We start from the raw sequence: 20,179 nt of genomic DNA, 5'->3' as shown, positions 1-20,179 counted from the left end.
GGGAGCGGTTTTGAGTTTGTGTCGTAATAAACAAAGTTTACGGAAAGCGGCAGCGCATATGTTAGTTATGTGAGAGTTCCAACTTAAGGTACTGGTTAAAGTTATGCCAAGATATTTGTGTTCATCTACTTGCTTAAGCGGTTGGTCACAGGTACAATAAGAGAATTCAAGGGGGTGTTTCTTTCTAGTCATTCGGAGGTAAACTGTTTTGTCATGGTTTAATTGCATGTTTGTAGTTTTACTCCAAGAAGCAACGTTTTCTAACGCCGAGTTTAACGCAAGTTGGTCCTCGATGCTATTAATTTCATTAAACAGTATACAGTCATCTGCAAAAAGACGTATTTGGACCGGACTGTTTATAACGTTAACAATGTCATTACAAAAAATAAGGAAAAGTAAAGGGCCTAGCACACTTCCCTGCGGTACGCCAGACGTAACAGGGAGAGCGTCAGAAGTGCTTCCATTAATGTCGACGTACTGTCTACGGTTACTTAAATAGGCAGTTAGCCAAGAGACGATGAACGCTGGAAGCCCGATTTGAACTAATTTATCGATTAATTTGTCGTGCGATACGCGATCGAAGGCCTTACTAAAATCTAAGAGTATGAGGTCAACCTGTCCCCCCTTATCAAGAACTGAAGAAGCGTGGTGAACAACTGTAAGTAGTTGAGTGACGGTCGAGAATCCCTTGCGAAACCCGTGTTGAAATGGAGAAAGGATTTGATGGGTATCTAAAAATTGTGTAATGAACGTAGAAACAACGTGTTCAAGTAACTTACAGGCGGATGATAACATAGATATGGGCCTGTAGCTGGGAATTGAGAGTGGGTCGCCTTTTTTGGGAATAGGAACGATACGGGCTATTTTAAAATCAGAAGGTAGCGTGGCCGTACGAAGAGAAGATTCAAAAATAAGTACAAGAAATTTCGTCAAGGTTTCAGCATAACGACGGAGAAATGCGTTCGGGATGCAATCGGGCCCTGGCGTCGATTTGTTTTTTAATCGAAGTAACATATTTAAGACACCATTGTGCGAAACAATATTGACATCAGGGTATGAAGCTATTGAAATACTCTGTTTCAACTGAGACTGCGAAAATACACTATGGAAAAACAAATTGAAGTGATTCGCGATTGCTCGAGGATTAGTCAATTTAGATCCGTCGACTGAAATTTCAGTTATGTTTTCATTGCGCTGTCTAATAAAGTTCCAGAATTTATGTGGTTCCTCTCTTAGGAAGTTCGGTAAAGTAGTGTTAAAGTAGAAATTTTTGGCACGAGTAATAGCATTGAAAAGGGTAGCACGAATTTCGGCGAGTTGTTGAGGCGCTGTACGTTTTTTTCGCAAGCGCTTGGCTTTGCGTTTAAGGTGAATTATAGATCTAGATATCCAGGGCGTATATTTAGCGGTCTTCTTAACTTTATCGGGTACGAAGTTTCGCAAACAGAATAAACACATATTTTTAAATTTATTCCAAAGAACTTCAACATCGTGATCATTGAAATTTGGCCAGGTATTTTCTAAATACTCAGTAATTGCAGTGTCATTAGCTTTCGCAAAGTCTTTCACTTTTTTGAGAGCTGGGCAACTTTTTGCATTTTTGTAATGAAGGAAAATGGATGCAAAAACAATTTTGTGATCTGAGAAACCGTGTTCCACAGACACGTGGTACTTTTCGAAAGATCTGGGCAGGAAAACAAGGTCAAGTAGAGAGGATGAATTGCCACAAACTCGGGTTGGTTGCTGAACTATTTGAACAAGGTTGTGTGAAAACATAATGTCGAGAATATCGTCACTGTGACAAGAATCGGGTCTTGTTTTCAAGCGGTCCCAATCAAAGTTGGGCAGATTAAAATCCCCTAGGATGAAAAGCTTATTTTTACTGAAAGAGGCCAAATGAGATCGCAATTTTACAAGAAAATCGGGCCCAGAATCAGGCGGTCTGTACACAGCGATAACAATGATCACTTTGTTTCCGAAAGAAACCCTTAAACATAGGCTTTCAGTATCTGGCGATTGCGCTAGAAGGGATGCTTTGATACTGTTTTTTAAAATCACTGCAACACCCCCACCTCTAGTTGGCCGGTCTCTTCGAAATATTTTGTAACCTGGCGGAACTAAGTTGTCATCAGGTATTTCACTGTGAAGCCATGTTTCCGTAATGACGGTCAAGTGTGGGCTATGACATAACAAAAGGGCTTCAAGCTGTGCCGTTTTGTTAACGAGACTGCGGGCATTTAAGTTAACGACCCTGATGGCAAGTTCAGATGACTGTCACAGAGCGGACGGGTTAGGATTGTTACCGTTACCATCGGAACACGGGTCTACGACGTCAACCGGGAGAGTTTCAATGCTAATCACCCCACTGGATTGTGAAGGCGCGCGCCGTTGATCAGAATGAGTGGAGATTTTTTGCCGCTGATTAGACTTTGCGTTCCAGATAAAAGTATCGCCGTCAACGTGCAGTTTATCATGTACGAGGTAAACTTTTTTACCAGCAGCTTTCTCACTTTTGGCACTTTCCCAGAGCATTTTTCGTTTTTTTAGGGTATGTGCTGATTAGGGTATGTGCTGAATGTCTCGCTTCTTAAAGTTGCCGACTTTATTTTTGATACAGTTAATATTTGCGTTCTTTTTACTTTTTACCCAAACAAAATAACCTAGTGGACACTGTTTTTATAGTTTTTGTTTTGTTTAGTGTATTATGGCCATTCTTGGGATCGTGGACCATGTTTTATGTTGCTTCTTTTTTTTGCGTTTTGAATCATCGCGCTTTCATTCAACACTATCTATACTGCTGTACCTCCTACACAATGTTGCGTCCACTGCGCCACACCCCTGCCCAATGTCCGGCACTAGAATGGCACTTTTTCTCTGAAATAAATAACAAATATTTAAATAAATAAATTCACTTCCTTTTTTTTCAATGCGCACCTCTTCAATTTATTGATAGAAATTAAAAATATTAACGGAAGTAAGTTAAAAGAGAGAGATATAATGCTGAAAGGTGGGGAGGTTGAATTTGTTAGGAACTAATAACCCTATTTGCACTTTGTTATGTCCATGGTAGCCATAATACCAAGCGTACGTAACAGGGAACTGACTTTATTACTTTCAAAAAAGGCATTTGCGCGCAGCATGGTCCAAATGGTCCAAGCGCTGGCTTTCGAGTCCACTGTGGGCCATAAAAGGGGCGAGAAGCACAATGGACAGGCAACCAGTGCGCGGGCACACTGATTGCCCCGATAGTCCGTCACTCCCCGCGCGCGCCGCGCCCAGCATCGAAGGGGAGGGGGGGGGCGGTCAAGGTGGAGGGCAGATTGCATCTCTGCATCCCTGGAAGCGGCAATGCCCGGTCTAAAGCCTCTCCATGCGCTTTCCGGTAGAAGACGCGATGAAGGGGCTTTAACTTCAACAAACCAAAACTCCGGGCGAAACTTTTTTTTTTTTTTACGATGGCTGCCGTTCATTCGGGCATTCTTTGAAACTGGCGGGCGACCACTGGTTGTCGTTTGTGGAGCTACCGGCAACGCGAGGCGTCTTCCTAATCTGGTGTTACCTTTCAAGGCGGTTCTGGCAGAATGGCTGAGATGTGTGTTCGCAGCTCGCAAGAAAACATGAGATTCGCCGATACCTGGCCCGTCTGGCCCATTGTGAGTTGCTTGACAAAAAAAAAAAAAATAAACGTGCAATGCGCCGCTGTATTGACCCCGCAGAATATCTTGCAAGAGCACGTTTTAGCTCTACCACGTAGCGTTTGGCCTGTCCGTTTGTGGCTGGGTGGTTCGGTGCAAATTTCACCACATGATGCAGTTGTCACTCGTAGGATTTCTGTATTTTGGCTGACAGGAATGCGATTCCGCTGTCTGAAACCACTTTGTGGTGTAATCCAAAAGTTTCGAACAACAAGCGCAGGAAATCGATGGCAGCTGTCATGTTGTTCTGTTCACATGGCGACTTTCAACTCATTTACTGTAGGCACAAGAATAGGACAGCAGCGCAAAACTTGCGAACGAACCAGTACCTAGGAATGCTGCTATCTCCTGGGATAATCACTTGACCTGTGACTACACGTAGGCGATCATAGCTGAGCGTCTCCTTTAAAAAAAAAAATTCCAGTTTCCTGACGCATGTACCTGGTGTTCAATTGTTTTCTTAAGTTCTTGAAAGCTTTTATAATAAATTTCTGTAACATAGCCTAGGGTTCTGTAAACACAAGTAATGTTCATGAAGCTTTCATCATATTGTAGCTGCCTTAAGCATTTAGTTCAAAATGATTCATATTTATTTATTGGTTTCTTTATTATTTGTTCGCTGTGCCAGCAGTGTAGCCAGAAACTTCATTCGAGTGGAGGCTTTGCCGTCCCTTATGCATGCTGGTACATCTCTTTGCATGTGTATGTGTACACAAGCACCCCCCCCCCTCACCACAGCACAGCCTTCGCCAGGCTCTGTGCGATTTTTGCAGCTGAAGTGAGTTCTGACACCAATAAGATGCCCAAATTGAGCATTACTATGGTTTTATGCTTCAAAAAACTGGAAGAAGTTACTGCAGTGGTAATGTTTGGTCGGTGATGGGCTCTATCTCATAAAGAGAAAATTGTTGCTGAGGCTTGATAAGGACAAGAAATGAAAGTACTTGTGAATACTTTATTTTTTATCCTTTGAATGTATACAAAGTGCATTTATTACCGATTACTGTGCTTGAGCATATGTTCCTTACTTCTGTTATGATCTTGGCATTTGCATCTGTTTATAGGTATAATTTGTAAAATTGTGCCCGTCATATTTTTTTATATTTGTATCGGGATATGTATATAGGTTGCGCACATTTTTTAGGCGGATTTTGTGTTTGATTTTTCACGCATTTATTTCAAATGTGTGCCCAATGAATGTCTAACAATCTTTTTATTTGTTAGGCACATTGTGGAAATAGATCATAGTACAGTTTTACAAAATAATTTTTTATAAAACGAGCTGCGTTGTATTTTGCATGTGCATTTTTTGCTACAGAAGACAGCAAGCTCTATTGAGACTATCACTCCACACAGGTACTTTACCTAATCAGTGGAAGGTATAAGGGAGGTAGTTCCACTTCTCAAATTAGGTAACAAAACCTTAACGACCAAATATCGGCCCATTTCTTTTACCAGCACGTGCTTCTAACTATTATATAATACTTCGTAATCAAAAGCACCCTCAATTTCTCTGAAAATAACATATTTTCATCTTCACAACATGGTTTTAAGAAATCATAATCATGTGAGACTCAACCTACATCTTTCACTGATCTAATTCTTGATCGTTCATCATCCGCTGGCTGCATTTGTTTTAGATTTTGCAAAAGCATTTGATAAAGTGTGTTATAAACTTCTCATCCACAAGTTACGGAACTTAAATCTTGACATTAACCAATTAAAATAGGTCGGATGCTGTCTTGCTAATCACTAACAGTACGTTACTGCTTACGGCTACAGTTCATAAATGTGCCATGTTATCTCAGGAGTGCCCCAAAAGTTAGTAATTGGTGTTTTGTTGTTTCTAATATATATTATTGACCAGCCTTCTCAAGTAGCTTCTAATATCCACCTTTTTGCTGATGATTGCGATACTTTTACAGCAGTTACTTTAAACGACTATTGTAATCGCCTACACTCCGATTTAAATAAATATCTAACTGGTGCAGCTTGTGGCTAATGGAACTAAATATTAACTTAAGTAAAGTTAAGCATATATTTAGGTCACCTAACTCTTCTCGGGTATACTACTTAAATAATTTACCTTGAGATCAAGTAACCTCATACAATACTTAGGAATTCATATCACATCCAATCTTACTATACAAATGGGCTTGTAATAGTGCAATGGTGATTACCCGGCACCCTATATACTCAAGCCAGGGTGTAGGAGGAAAATACCCATTTGACAGACGGACGTTTTTTGTTATCTCGTTGAACGCGAGCAAGGGTTCGTCTCAAGGTAGGCGGACAGCGGAGGCAGCATGGCCCTCTGGCGTCGTCGTCCGCACAATGAATATTCGGCGAACGCCTTCCTCAAACCACATTCCCACAAACACAAACTACACGCTGGGGGAAGTGGGGTAGGGTGGACGCCAACCATGGTCAGAAGTTTAACCAAGCTCCCAACGAAAGAGAATGAACATTTTTTCTGTTTGCAAAGTCTACCCCCCCCCCCCCCCCTTTTTTTTTTCTCAGTAGTCGGCTTGACGGAGGGATAATCATTACGGCGGGAGCAGGTTTTTCTTGCCAAAGTGGCGGTGTGTGGACAAGTGCGGAGGAGTCAAATTCGTGTCCGAGTCGGATACGTGGCAGGATTCTGACACTCCTTTCGGCAGAGATAACCACAGCATGCAGCAGTGACCCAGTGCTTCCATTTTGGATTCACTCACTACATATAAGGCCTTATGCTGGCTGCTCTCCGTCTCATCATATTTCGGTTCTGGTTTTACTGCGCATTTGCTACTGAACATTCTTTTTTTGTATTCTCTTTCTATGGTGTGCCTGGATGTTTATTCACTCATGTTCTTACCGATGAAATGGGCACACGGGAGAGGTTTTGCTACATGATTCATTTCATTACAATAAAAATTGGCATATCCCACGTACAGTGGGAATCGATGATATGCGAAGCATGCACGAATGAGAAATGTTGATATGTCTCTTTAAAATCAGCACAACGTTACGAGGTGGGTGTAAATGATGCCGTACATGACTTCCGTGTCATGATTATCTTGTTTGGGTGTGTCGTTTACCTTTGTTATCTGTTCACGTTGCGTGATACCAAATTTAGTATATGTGAAGCTAGCGAAACGACCGCGAACACGCTGTGAGCGTGGTATGTTATCATGTTCTTACACGACACGTGTGTCAGAATTATCATGCTTGCACCAGTCATTATACTTTCGTCATTCATTGACGTCACGTAACACCAAATTTGTTATATGTGAAGCTAGCAAAATGGCCGCGAGCGCATCATGAAGGGCTCAGTATACTCCCATGTAGCGTCCACGCTCGAGCACACTGGGCACAGCGACGCTTCGTTAGAAAAACGCGAGCACTGTATAGTCTGATGCCAGGCGCGGCTATCGTGCGTCGGCGCCGCCCGACGGCAACTGGCGTGAAATGCGACATGCTGCATTTAGCGCCGATGCGTTACCAAGACAACACTGCGTCTCCCTATTTTCATTATGGAGGGCCGCCGGACGCGCTGAAACGCGCATGCGTCAAAGCAACGAGGCGCGCCTGCGAGTATATGGCAGGACCGGCGCCTGGCGTGGCAACGCCAGCGTGACGCGACGAAATAAATGTCGGAGAGCACGCGCACCGCGTCACGTCAAAATGTATTGTCGCCTTGACTTAGGCATGTAGTCATGCTCTCACATGACACGCATGTCATGATTATCATGTTTGCACCAGTCACATATCTTCGTCATCCATTGGCTTCACGTAATACCAAACTTGGCATATGTGAAGCTAGCGAAACGGCCGCGAGCGCATCATCAGTGTGGCATGTAGTCATGCTGTTACATGACACGCATGTCGTGATTATCATGTTTGGATGTGTCATTTACCTATGTTGTCCGTTCGCGTCGCGTAATACCGAGTTTGGTACATGTGAAGCTAGCGAAACAGCCGCGAGCGCATCATGAGTGTAGCATGTGGTCATGTTGTTACATGACATACATGTCATGTTTATCAATCTTTCACCAGTATCATATCTTCTTCATCCATTCACGTCTCGTAATGCCAAATTTAGTATATGTGACGCTTCCGAAACAGCCGCGAGCACACCATGAGCGTGGCATGTAGTCATGTTGTTACATGACACGCGTGTCATGATTTTCATGTTAAGTATGTCGCTTGTGTTCGCCATGCAATCATACTATACGATACCAGTTTTTCAACATGTCATGTGAACGAAACCACCGCAAGTGCTACAAGACCATGAAATGTAAGTCATGACGTTCATGACATACATGTCATGATTTTCATGTTATGACCAGTCAAATATGCTTTTCATACAGTCATGTTATGCCATACCAACTTTTGTATTGATACCATTATCGAAACGGCCAGGAGAGCTAAAAGTCGTAGGCGGCTAGATAGATAGATACGCTGAAAGTCGCCGAAGGTCGCTAAAAAATGAAGGAAGGAAAATGGGAGGAAAAGAATGCCAGGGAGGTTAACCAGCCTATAGGCAGCCGGTTTGCAACCCTGCGCATGGGAGAGGGGTGGGGGAGATGAAAGATAGAGAGCAGAGAGGGAAGAGGGATAAACATTACGTTACCGCCTTCCAAGTGTGATGAACAAATGGAAACTAACCACTTATAATCGGCGCATTGTCTAAAACTGAAATGTTAAATTAGATGTGCTGATTGTGTTGTAAATGAATGTTGGGTGATTTCTGTAATGGTTATTCCGTTTTTATTCTTTCATACATTGCTTTGTAATGCATATTTTTGTATGTATTTCAGAGTTGTCATTCTATTATTTGCTGTCATGGGCCACATGCGTGTTTCTTTTTGTATTGTCGCTTTCCGCTGCCTGTAATTTTTGTATTTTTGTAAACGTGTAGTTTAGATTTTTTTTCTGGGTGGAGGGGCCAGTCAAGCTGTGAAATGCAGCTTTTTTCCCTTCGCACCAAACCACGTATACAGTGTATTTTCGTGTACTTGTCACGTGGTTAACTAAACTCAAACTCAAACTCAAAACTTTCGGCAGCACACGCGCTCACACTCAGTCATAGTCCAGTCTTGTCTTTCGCGGTGTATGACATTGCTGTTACAGCCGCTTGTTCAAGTCCGTGTCGCGTAGGAATTTTAACAGAGCTTTTGTCGCCTTCTGTTGCAATGTCTTCTCTCGGGCACTTGACAGAATAGTGTCCACAGACATTTGGCTGTTGTCGATGCGCGCAAAAATGGATGCCAGTGACTGTCTCTGGATGGCATACAGCGGACAGTCACACAAAACGTGGTGTAGCGTCTCTTCGCAATGACAGGCATCGCAGAGAGCGTTGTCGGTCATTCCTATGACAAAGGAGTAAGATTTTGTAAATGCCACTCCTAGCCATAAGCGATGAAGAAGGGTGGCTTCTCTTCGGTCGAGTCCAGTGGGCATGCGGAGAGTCATCAAAGAGCACAGGTGGTGTTGACGATTCGCATCGATGCTTGGTGGGCACCATAGTGAAAACGTGATTTCACGCGCAAGTCGTCGAAGATTACTGGCAGCATCGCTCCGCGAAAGGGGTATGGCTTCTTCTCGTGTTCCTTCAAGGGCTGCCCGCGTGGCAGTATCGGCATGTTCGTTCCCTATGATGCCGCAGTGACTTGGCAGCTGAAACGTCACATGATCCCCTTTCTCTTGTGAAGTGTGGAGGAGACATCGAATTTTGAAAACAAGCTGTTTGTACGGACCGCAACGTATTGCTGAGAGCACAGATTGTAGGGCAGCCCTTGAGTAGCTGAAAATCGACCATTGTTGCGGTGGTTCCTGATTGACCACACAAAGTTCAGCACGCAAAGCAGCTAGTTCCGCTGTTGTAGATGCCGTGGAGTGGTCAGTCCTAAAGCTGATGGTAACACATCTTGCTGGGACAACTACTGCAATGCTTCGCATTTAATATTGTGAGATGAGCAATGCGTGCGTGTGGGCGTGTCCACCCTCTCTATATCTAAAGTTTATTGGATCTTGTGGTACCACTCAAGTCTCGTGATGCTTTTTCAGGTCGCGTGCAGTAGTTTATTCGTGTTTTAGGCCCGCAAGTTATTACTGAAATATTTTGAATTTCTGTTTGAAGCTTTTCGGCATTGTGATTGCCGTGCATGTGTTACAAATGACTAGCGATAATTGCGAATCAACCTAACCTTATTTTTTGGTCAATGAGAGAAGCATAGTGGGAGGGGTGGCTTTATTGTTAGTCCCCTAATTCCGCGTTTTCACCGGACCGCCTAACATTATCTTTGTTTTCTTCGGGCCCCTCTTTAGTTTGTTTTCTTTCGGGCCCCTCATACTTTAACGTGTATTTCTTTTACATCTACAAATGATTTTTTTTCGTGAATCATCGCCGGCATTACTAAAAAGCGCGATATTGTCCGCAGAACTCAAATAACAAAGATATTATACGTTAAGCCTTATTATTTTGTTTTAGTTCTACTTTAATATTATGAAAGTGCCGCGAATCCTATACAAGAGATTCTAACTCTTACTGAGCGCATTGCCGATCATGATTTTCTTGCTTTTCTTGAGGAATACTGTGGTTATGGGGTCGTTTAAAAGCACGTAATAAACCTTTACGTAGCATAGGCTACTACGAATATGAGTATTGCTGATGACACTTTCTTTTATCCCATTCGTACTTACGTCATGGCTGTAAGCGTCTGCTTATATGTAAATATTCGTGTTTCATTATATGTTGATTTTTTCAATTTGTCTGAGGCAGCACAATGTACGAAACTTTTTTACTAGAGGGAAGGGGGAGCAGGTGTTTAACCATACTTCATTATGTTCATACGTGTAGTTTGTATGTGTGCGCGTACATAAACACATGCATCCACGCACTCCTGCCTAGGCCAGGCGTCCGTACAATTTTCGCAGCTGTAGTTAGTTTTGATAGTAATGAGGTGTTCATAGCACTACCATGGTTCTATGCTTGAGAGAACTGAAAGATGTAGCTTTATTAATTTATCGTCCCGAAACGGTGATAGGATCTTTTTCACACCAAGAAAAGTGTTGAGGCTTGATAAGGACAAAAAACAACAGTACTTTCAATGTAATTATTTCATTTTTCGTTCTTTGTTTTGATTTTCTCCACAGTGAATATAACATTATATTGTGCATGCATATACGTACCTTGTATTGTTATGATCTTGACATCTGCATTCGTTTGTATGTAAAGTTTGCAGATTTGCACAGCATAATTTTTTACATTTTAATCGGGACATGCACATGCGTTTCACACATTATATTGAGGTGTTTGTGTTATTAAAGAAAACTTATTTCTTATTGATTCATGAAGAGCACACAATAAGTATCCAAAGATGTTTATATTTGTAGACACATTACAAAATATATCATAAGATTGATTTGCAGCGCATGTTTGATTACAAATAAACTGCGTCGTATTTTGCAGGTATGTTTCTTGCTATAGGCCACCACTCTATCAATGACAGGAATATTTCACTTTTCTCGGAATTTATTACAGGCTCAATATTTTCGGAGTATTTTACATGACTCAATTCTACAAATTGACTACGAATTGAGTACCAATTGGATTATTACAAATTGACTACAAGTTTGGTTACTGTGATTCGGTTTGTGGTGGCAGCTATAAAACTCCGACGACAGAAAGACTCATGAAAACATACGATTGACGACATCACTGCCATATATTCCTATATTTGCTCGAGTACAAGTGTTTGCTCAGTATTATACACTGCACCATGATTCAGAAGCACAGCCTCAGAGGGACGGGACTTGGACAATGTCGGTAAAAGAAGTTTACATAGTTCCCACGCTGAGCGATAACACCTTCACATTTAGGATATTCTGTGTGTGCCAAAAGTTTTACTAAGCACACAGTGCTCTAGTAGATGCCTCAAGGCCTTCAACGTGCACTTCGGTGACGTTCAGGATGGTAACTATATCTGAATTAGGGGGTTCTGACCCCCACCAGATTTTTTTGTAATGCTTTAGCTTTTCGGGTGCTACAAAAGTATCTCCGCGCCTTCAGATCGACCAACGTTGCCAAAGTTAGCCAATTTACAAAAACCCAGGCGGGTATGCTTGAATTCGTTCACTTATTTCTTCGTGGTATCAACTTCCAAGACAAGCACGCTCCATGAATGACGATGGCACGAACGCAGACCAAAGCAGCAACTCAATTACACAAAGTATAAATCTGCTACTTCAGGTGCTTATTAGCAAAGCAAAACACATGCATATATTGACACACACACACACACACACACACACACACACACACACACACATATATATATATATATATATATATATATATATATATATATATATATATATATATATATATATATATATATATATATATATATACGACGTTTAAGTAAATATTTCTAAATCAACAGCAACACTTTAGCAGCCAGCACTACACACTACATTTTTTGTTTATTTTTGCTTTTTTTGGAGGTCGTTAATTTGTGGAGTGTGAATTCTATAAGCTTAAATGTAAGCATTTTGGCAGAAATCTGTCGGGCTCGGTGGAAGATTTAAGAAGTTGGGAAGTTCGTAGAGGGCCGGGGGTGTGAGGAACGACTTGGTACTTCCTCAGGATCTGTCTGTGTTTGTCACAAAACATATCCGTGTCTTGTTTTGCCAAAACTGTGTTTCTCCATTTCCAATACGTTTCCGAAGCCGTGAACGTATACAGAGGAGATTGTTCCTAGATAGCGGTTCAAGTTTGTTGGCGTGTTGTAAATGTGTCAGGACTCGCGCAAGGACCTCCTTCCAAAATTCCTCTCTGTTTCTATAACAGAAAGGCTGTAGAAATCGATAATATCGTCGGGCTGCTCAAGCTCTCTGCAAAAGCGCCGCGTTGCACTTCTGCCTCTCTGACGTCGTTCTTAAGTTGGCGTAATCTTAACGAGTGGGCGCGGAAGTTTATTGCTGCCCGGCAAGGCGCACGTTAGCGCTCAGCGGCTGACTCCCTCGTCAGGAACGCCAGTCCAAGCCTTTCGGCCGCTCCACGGGCTTTCTGACTGCAAACATTCGCTTTTGCCCACGTAGCTGGCTGGACACTCTGAACACGGCAACTTCCAGACTACTCGCTGGTGTTGCTTCTTCCTTCGGCCGTGGTAGCAAGTGGGTGAGCGTCGAAGCAGGCTTGCGAACCACCTCGACCCCTGATTTTCCGAGAATGGCGGAGAGCTCTTCACTGGCGCCCGGCACATATGGGATGACAATGCGCTTGGCTGGCTTCAACTATTTTTCTGCCAGTGGGGTGACCAGTGAGGGAAGGTTGCCGCGTAGTGTGTCATTCACGGGTCCCTCTACACGGTACAGTGATCGTTTTCTACCCATGGTGACGCCTGCTTAAATAACAAAAACGCAGGCAAAAAACGGAAAGAAAACAAGAGCTATCTAAATGCACAACGCTGGGTAATATTTTTGTCAGTTTGTACCTCTCGAGGGGGCGTCACAAAAGTTTAGAGAGTCAACTTTTTCGTTGATAAATGTAAAACCAGGTTGCCGAGATGTATTAATAAAGGCAAGCTAACTGAAAAAAAAATGTTTGGAGTGATTTATGTTGTTGTATACCATAATTGAAAAAACAAATGCCGTAGGTAAATATTGTGTTACTGTGTTGCTTTCCGGCACTAAAACTCAGCTGTTCCTCCAGTAGTTCGTCACGTACACTTCAGCACCAAGAATGTAACCCTACCATCTGTGATCAATATTTTAATATGAGCATTTAGTGTGTTCACCTACCTGTACGGTGAACAGTTTGAAAAAAAAGGCAGGCTTATCAACAGAATGCAATTCTAGTTTCATGATGCATTTTATTGTCGCTTCCCTTTGTAACATTTACAAACTAGACCACTTTGGGCGCTTTAGCACTGTGCGAAGAAATGCGAATTGTATAGCATTAATATATAAACGATCGTTATTGCTGAGCTTAAGAAAAAAAAAAGCAGATTTTACTGGCGCACACGAGAAGACTGTGGAAGCAACGATGCTGGTGGCCTACCCCGATTCCTTTCATTTACTTTACCTCTTCCTCAGTTTTTTTTCTCCCTTCTTGCTACATCAGTCTATCGGCTCGTTATATATATATATATATATATATATATATATATATATATATATATATATATATATATATATATATATATTTATATATATATATATATATATATATATCAATGCTTTGTTTACGCTTAGCTGACACATGTGTTCCAAGTTCGGAGAGGCCGTCGGGCCAGGCTGGAAATGAAGTTTAAACACTCTGCCGTTGAAAATAAAATGCTACATGTATCAAGCATGTAATTCACCTAAATTTTCATCTTACGCTCTTGTCTAAACTGTGGGAGGATCGAAGCTGTAACACTGTATACGATGGCACCAAACGTGAACATCAGTTTTCTTTCTTCCTGGAAGGAAAATCAAAGCATATTTCTGCCAGTAATGACCTCACGTTAACAACTAATGGAATATTATCAATAAATACCTGTTTTATAGACTAATAAAAAATGTTCTGCATCACTTTTTTTTCTTGGCTGCAGCATGATTAGTGTTCCTGCCGTTGCCATGTTTACAAATACATCAGCGAGAATATTGAGTGAAAAGGTGGATTATCATCAATATTTCCCAATCTAATATAGGCAATAATTATGGTGCATTCACTCTTATATCGCAAAATCAAGCTCTGAATTCCGACAACATCCGGGGGCGAGAGGAAGCACTACATACTTGAGATGTACACCTAAATAAACAGTGTGGGTTTAAAATTGCTTATAAGTTAAGCATGCTAGCCCTTACATCGTACGCCAAGGACCCCATTCGATAGCTCTTTTATTGGTGCACAGGCCTTCAACACATTTATCAATAATGCGGAGATCGTTGCACATTCGACTATCTGTTGCATAAAGCAGTTGTAATGTGCGCAATAACGCTATGAAATTTCCTTTCACATGTCGCAATGAAATCTCGCCAGATGAAGTGTTACATAAATAATTTATCTATTACTATTTTTAATATATCAAGGCGATTGAAATGAGCCACAAACATAAACACACAATAGTTCTAGGTGTAGCAAATCTTTTGTTAAACACACGATGCTGCATAATCTGAAGTTGCGAATCTCGTTAAATTAAATGATGTCAGGTAGTAGTGGAAAAACAATCAGGCACACGCTGTCCCTTGAAGCAGGCATTGTTTGAAGTACAGTTTACGGAACTATGCTGAGTACCTTATAAAATCAGACACATGCAATGAGATGCCAGCAAATGAGAGGTTATCACTAAATTACAAAAAGTTCTACAAAAGCCGCTCCTTCAGCTTACACTGTGCTGTCGGTCCCGAGCATCTAGTGCTATTTTCTCAATGGAACTATACTTACCTCCTTGCGCACATCGACGCAAAGAATAAGCTCTACGAAGGAATAAGAAAGCGAAAGAGCTTCCACAAAGGATAACCGCGCAGTACAATCTCGGAGCGTTTACTATGTAGTTAACAAGCACATTCCTTTCCTGCCCCTTGACTAATGTATTGACCACATTATTTATTATTACTATTTATTTGCAGTTACTGCAATCACCATTTGGGGATTTCAGCAGGCTGGTACATATACTTAGTCGCTGACAAAAACATGACGGTAAAAGTGATGAATAAAAGTAAGCAGAGCTACAGTCAGAACTAAAACCACTTTGGTAGCTTCTGTAAGAGTCGAGTAAGATGTTTTTAGGTGTAGTTCACCCTTCAGCTCCACCTATTTATCGGGCACTAGAAGTAATTGCGTAATCTACGCGAAACTGCGTGCGCATGATGCGTTCAAGTATACAAAAGTATTTCAGGACGTATCTTTGCACCATTGAAATCATTTAAATTGTATGAGTTCTGTCATGTTTTTTCGATACGTTGTTGCAAAAATGTAGTTTTTCAAGTAAAAACTTTGCTGGCAATGCGAAAATTACCTATGTCCAGTACACTCACACCAAGATGCAATTGGTGCACATCGTGCTCAATTTAGAAGGAAAAAAAAAGAAAACAAGAGGTGGCTTGACGTGACACTCTTCAAGCCCAGTCATAAAAATAAAACTGGGGCATGCTGGGAATATATCAACAGCATGAAGCATGAAGAGGATCAGTGAAGAGGATCAACTTTTTCTCGGGACAAAACAAACCCCGCTTGTGTTATATAAGACTAATAACCTAACAGGGCCAAAAGCAGCGCTCTATCTAAGAGAATAGCAGAATATGTGTACCTATTTGTTCAACAATTTATTCCCAGTGTCCAATATACTGGACATGCTTCTCCTGTGAAAATCGTTCTACTAACATCTTTCTTAATTTTTTGCGTGCTTTTCAATAGCCTAGTAGCTAAAAAAACAAGATTAAAAACTTTGTTCCGCCCTACAGAAAGTTTGGGTCGGAAAGTAATATGGCTTAGCCACAAATTAGGTATTGAACCTGATATTATGATTACAATAGATTACCTACGACGAGAAAAAAACTAAAGAATGTAATGCAGTTGGTCCTAGCTTCTTCGTATATAAATTATCTATGACTATATCAAAACTGTGAGGACTCGAATTCAACCAAGGCAAGAAAAAAATGAAGTCCTCAGTCTGAAAAATTGTTCATGGCTGGTCCGGAACCTGTTCGCGTACTCTACACAGGCCGGCTCTTAAACGGCGTGAGTAAGAATGCACTGACAGCGGGTCGCTATTCTTTGGTTCCCGCAATGAGGGGTGGGCGAGAACAGGTTGAAGAGCGAGGCCACTTCCGTAGGGAACTCGTCAGCGCCGTGGTGGGAGGAGAAAAGAGGGAACGAGGGGGAGGGTTCAACTTCATGCGGCACGTGGTGGACGTTGAACGAACTAGCCCCTCGTGGGCCAGAATCCTGGCCTCGAGGCAAGAATTGCGCCGTTTTCGAACTGTCTAAGCCCTCGCTCCTCTCCTGCTAACGTGGTCACAGTAACTGTGGAAGGTTTTGTACTTTCGCTCTTGTGGACATCGGCGCCGCTGTTTCTCTTATTGCCGCTAATCTCTGCCGTTTATTACGCAAAGTCGCGACGCCAAATCGGGACTGTCGCTTCACATCGCAAGCGCACAGCAAGTAACGCCTCTCGCAGCCTGCACTGCAAGAGTGTCCATCGAAGGCATTCTTTACATCGTGAAGTCTATTGTTCTGGCTATCTGTTCGCGTGACGTCATGACGCGTGGGACTTCCTATCCCACCATAATGCCGTCATCGACTGCGCACGCACCGAAGTGGAGTTTTCACCCTTGTGTGATGTCCCATTCCTTGACGCTCTTCATCAACTGCCGAAGTTGCTCGTTCATGAAGATACCAATATTCCACCTGGAAATTTTGCATTTGTTCCCGTTTCATGCAACGCCTTCACTGACGCTACAGTCCTTTTTATGCCTTCCGATATCTTCAAATGTCGTCGAGCTTTGCTACTGCTTTTCGCAAAAATTGAACTTGCCGCCGGAAGAAGCAACATCTCAGTAAGCAATCTGCTTTCCACACATGTCACTTTGCTTACGGGGGAATGTCTCGGCCGCGTGAAGGATCTCGACCTTTCGTCTTTGGTTGATGTCCCGGATGACTACTGCGACTACCAAAAAGCACTGTCGTCACTCGGGGAGTCGCCCATTGATACGTTTTCTAGCGCCATCACCGACGCTCTCACTCCCGCCGAACATGCCAACCTGCTGAATCTTCTGCATGAGTTTAGAAGTTCTTTCGATGTGTCGCAACCTCACTTGGGCCGCACGTCACAAGTCAAACATCATGTTGACACCGGCCTACACCAACCACTGCGTCGAAGATCATACCATGTCTCCACTGAAGAGCGCCGCGTCATCAACTATCAAGTCGAAGATATGCTTCGTATAGACGTCTTTCGACCATCTCACAGTCCTGGGCGTCCCTGTCGTCCTGGTGCATAAAAAAGACTGATCTATCTGATTTTGCGTTGACTATCGTCGTTTGAACAAGATAACTCGCAAGAACGTCTATCCTTTACAGCGCATTGACGACACCGTTACCACCCTTTACGGAGCGGAATTCCCCTCGTCGCTAGATCTGCGGTCTGGCTACTGGCAAGTTCCAATGGCTGAAGCCAATCGCTAAAAAACGGCATTTATTACACCAGACGGACTATAAGAGTTTAACGTCATGCCCTTTGGGCTTTGTAACGCATCTGCCACGGTTGAACGTCTTATGTATAATACGCTACGTGGCCTCAAGTGGATTATGTGCCTCTGTTACCTCGACGACGCCGTGGTTTTCTCTCACGTCATTCGACCATCTCAAAGACCCTGGGCGTCTCCTGTCATCCTGGTGCGTAAGAAAGGCGGATCTATCTGATTTTGTGTAGACTATCGTCGTTTGAATAAGATAACCCGCAAGGACGTCTATCCTTTACCGCGCGTTGATGACGCCATTAACACCCTTCACGGAGCGGAATTCTTCTCGTCGCTAGATTTGCGGTCTGGCTACTGGCAAGTCCCAATGGCTGAAGCCGATCGCCAAAAAACGGCATTTATTAGACTAGATGGACTATACGAGTTTAACGTCATGGCCTTTGGGCTTTGTAACGCGCTTGCCACGATTGAACGTCTTATGAATAATGCGCTGCGTGGCCCCTTGTGGAATATGTGCCTCTGTTACCTCGACGATGCCGTGGTTTTCTCTCATGACTTTCCTACTCACCTCCTTCGCGTCAGGCATGTTTTGACTTGTCTGACCAACGCTGGCCTGTAGCTTAACCTGAAAAAATGCCGCTCCGCTGCACTCGAGCTCGTCAATCTAGGCTATATCGTATCTAAGCACGGCGTATTACCTGACAAGCAAAACTTCGAGCAGTCGCAGAATTTCCCAAGCCGACGACCATGAAAGGTCTTCACAGTTTTGTAGACCTATGCTCGTATTTTCGGCGCTTAGTTTGCAATTTTGCATCTATCATGTCACCATTAATCAAGCTTTTTGCGGTGACGTGAACCTCTCCTCCTGGTCTCCTGCATGTCACATTGCCTTCACTACTCTGCGCCATCTGCTCACCTCCCCACCTATTCTTAGCCACTTCGACCCGACGGCTCCTACTGAACTGCACAACGACCCCAACGGCGTCGGGCTAGGTGCTGTCCTCGCTCAACGAAAGTCCGGCTATTCAGAATACGTTGTAGCCTACGCTAGCCGCACTCTGACGAAAGCCAAAACTAATTACAGCGTGACAGAAAAAGAGTGTTTGGCTCTGGTGTGGGCACTTGGAATGTTCCGGTCGTACTTATACGGCCACCCGTTCGATCTAGTAACTGATCACACAGTAAACCGATTCTGACCCTTAAGGGTGTCAAAAGGGTGCCGACACCCTAAGCACACCCTTTGAGCACCCTATTCGCGTCTCAGCACCCTACAAGCGGAACCTTAAGGGTGAACACATCAAAAGGGTGAAAACTAGGGTGCAAAAAGGGTGCAACAACTAATGGGTGCTGATGAGCACCCATTAGGGTGCACAGTCACCGACAAAGCTTTGTGAGTAACGTGGTCATAGAGCATAACCAAGAGCTTTTAGACGTCTACTGATTAGACACCATGGTCTCATTAATAGCCCCACCGCAGCAACGGATATCTGAACAGCGATAGTGCCCGGCTGAACGTAAGTTCTGCACTGGTTCTTGCATTCTTGCTGCCTTTTTCTCGTCGCCTCACGGCCGGCGCTGACCAAGCCATGCGCTACAAGCTCACTAGCCAATGGCGGAGTACGCAGCTTGTAGAGCTACAACAGGATTGTGACTTACACATATAGAGCTCTCGGCCTTGTTGGCGCCTAACATTGAAAACAAAGCTTCGTCCATGACAGTATATATAAATCATACATTTCTTAATGCAAAGAAATACAAACCAACAAGACCGTGGTAGATAAAATAGTTTTTGTGTTGTACAAATATTTGTTAACCTTACAATGTATCAGTTGACACGTGTTACCGATTTTTATGGCGGGCTATGGACTTTGACGTTTTAATATTATAACATTGAAGAAACGTTTTCTTGATTTTGTTCATAGAAATATTATTCAAAGCAAGTTAAAATGAGCCTTGACTAAAACACTTTCCTAAAGAAAATTCACTAAAGACAGCTAAAATATTGCTTGCCAACTAATACGCTTATTTTGTTGTGACAAATTTTGCTTGCTGCCTGTACTTTGTACTAATATACAACCGCTTTAACACTGTTTTTAACAGCCAGCTTAACCACTCAACCAATGTACAGATGTTAACAAGGTATCGGTACAAGAAATACGCAAGCAAGCAAACGTTTCAAATTTCGCGCGCTCTTTCACATTTCAAATTTCGCGCAAATACGCGTTATGTGATTTTGTCATTTTCAAAGAAAAAAAAATATTCTATGCAATACACACTAGCGTATCTTCTATTTTCACTATTTTTACTTAAAG

At 42.7% G+C, this 20,179-nt stretch overlaps 1 protein-coding gene across 5 annotated transcripts in view; it reads left to right on the top strand.

Moving 5' to 3' along the window:
* Positions 1 to 20,179, top strand: part of LOC119179712 (japanin-like-RA2) — a 354,550-nt gene that overhangs the window by 141,568 nt on the left and 192,803 nt on the right. The window lies entirely within an intron of this gene.

This window comes from Rhipicephalus microplus, chromosome 7 (genome assembly GCF_043290135.1).
Source record: "Rhipicephalus microplus isolate Deutch F79 chromosome 7, USDA_Rmic, whole genome shotgun sequence".
NCBI lineage: Eukaryota > Metazoa > Arthropoda > Arachnida > Ixodida > Ixodidae > Rhipicephalus > Rhipicephalus microplus.
Note: the sequence above shows the minus strand (reverse complement) of the source record. Positions and strands in the feature narration are given on the sequence as shown.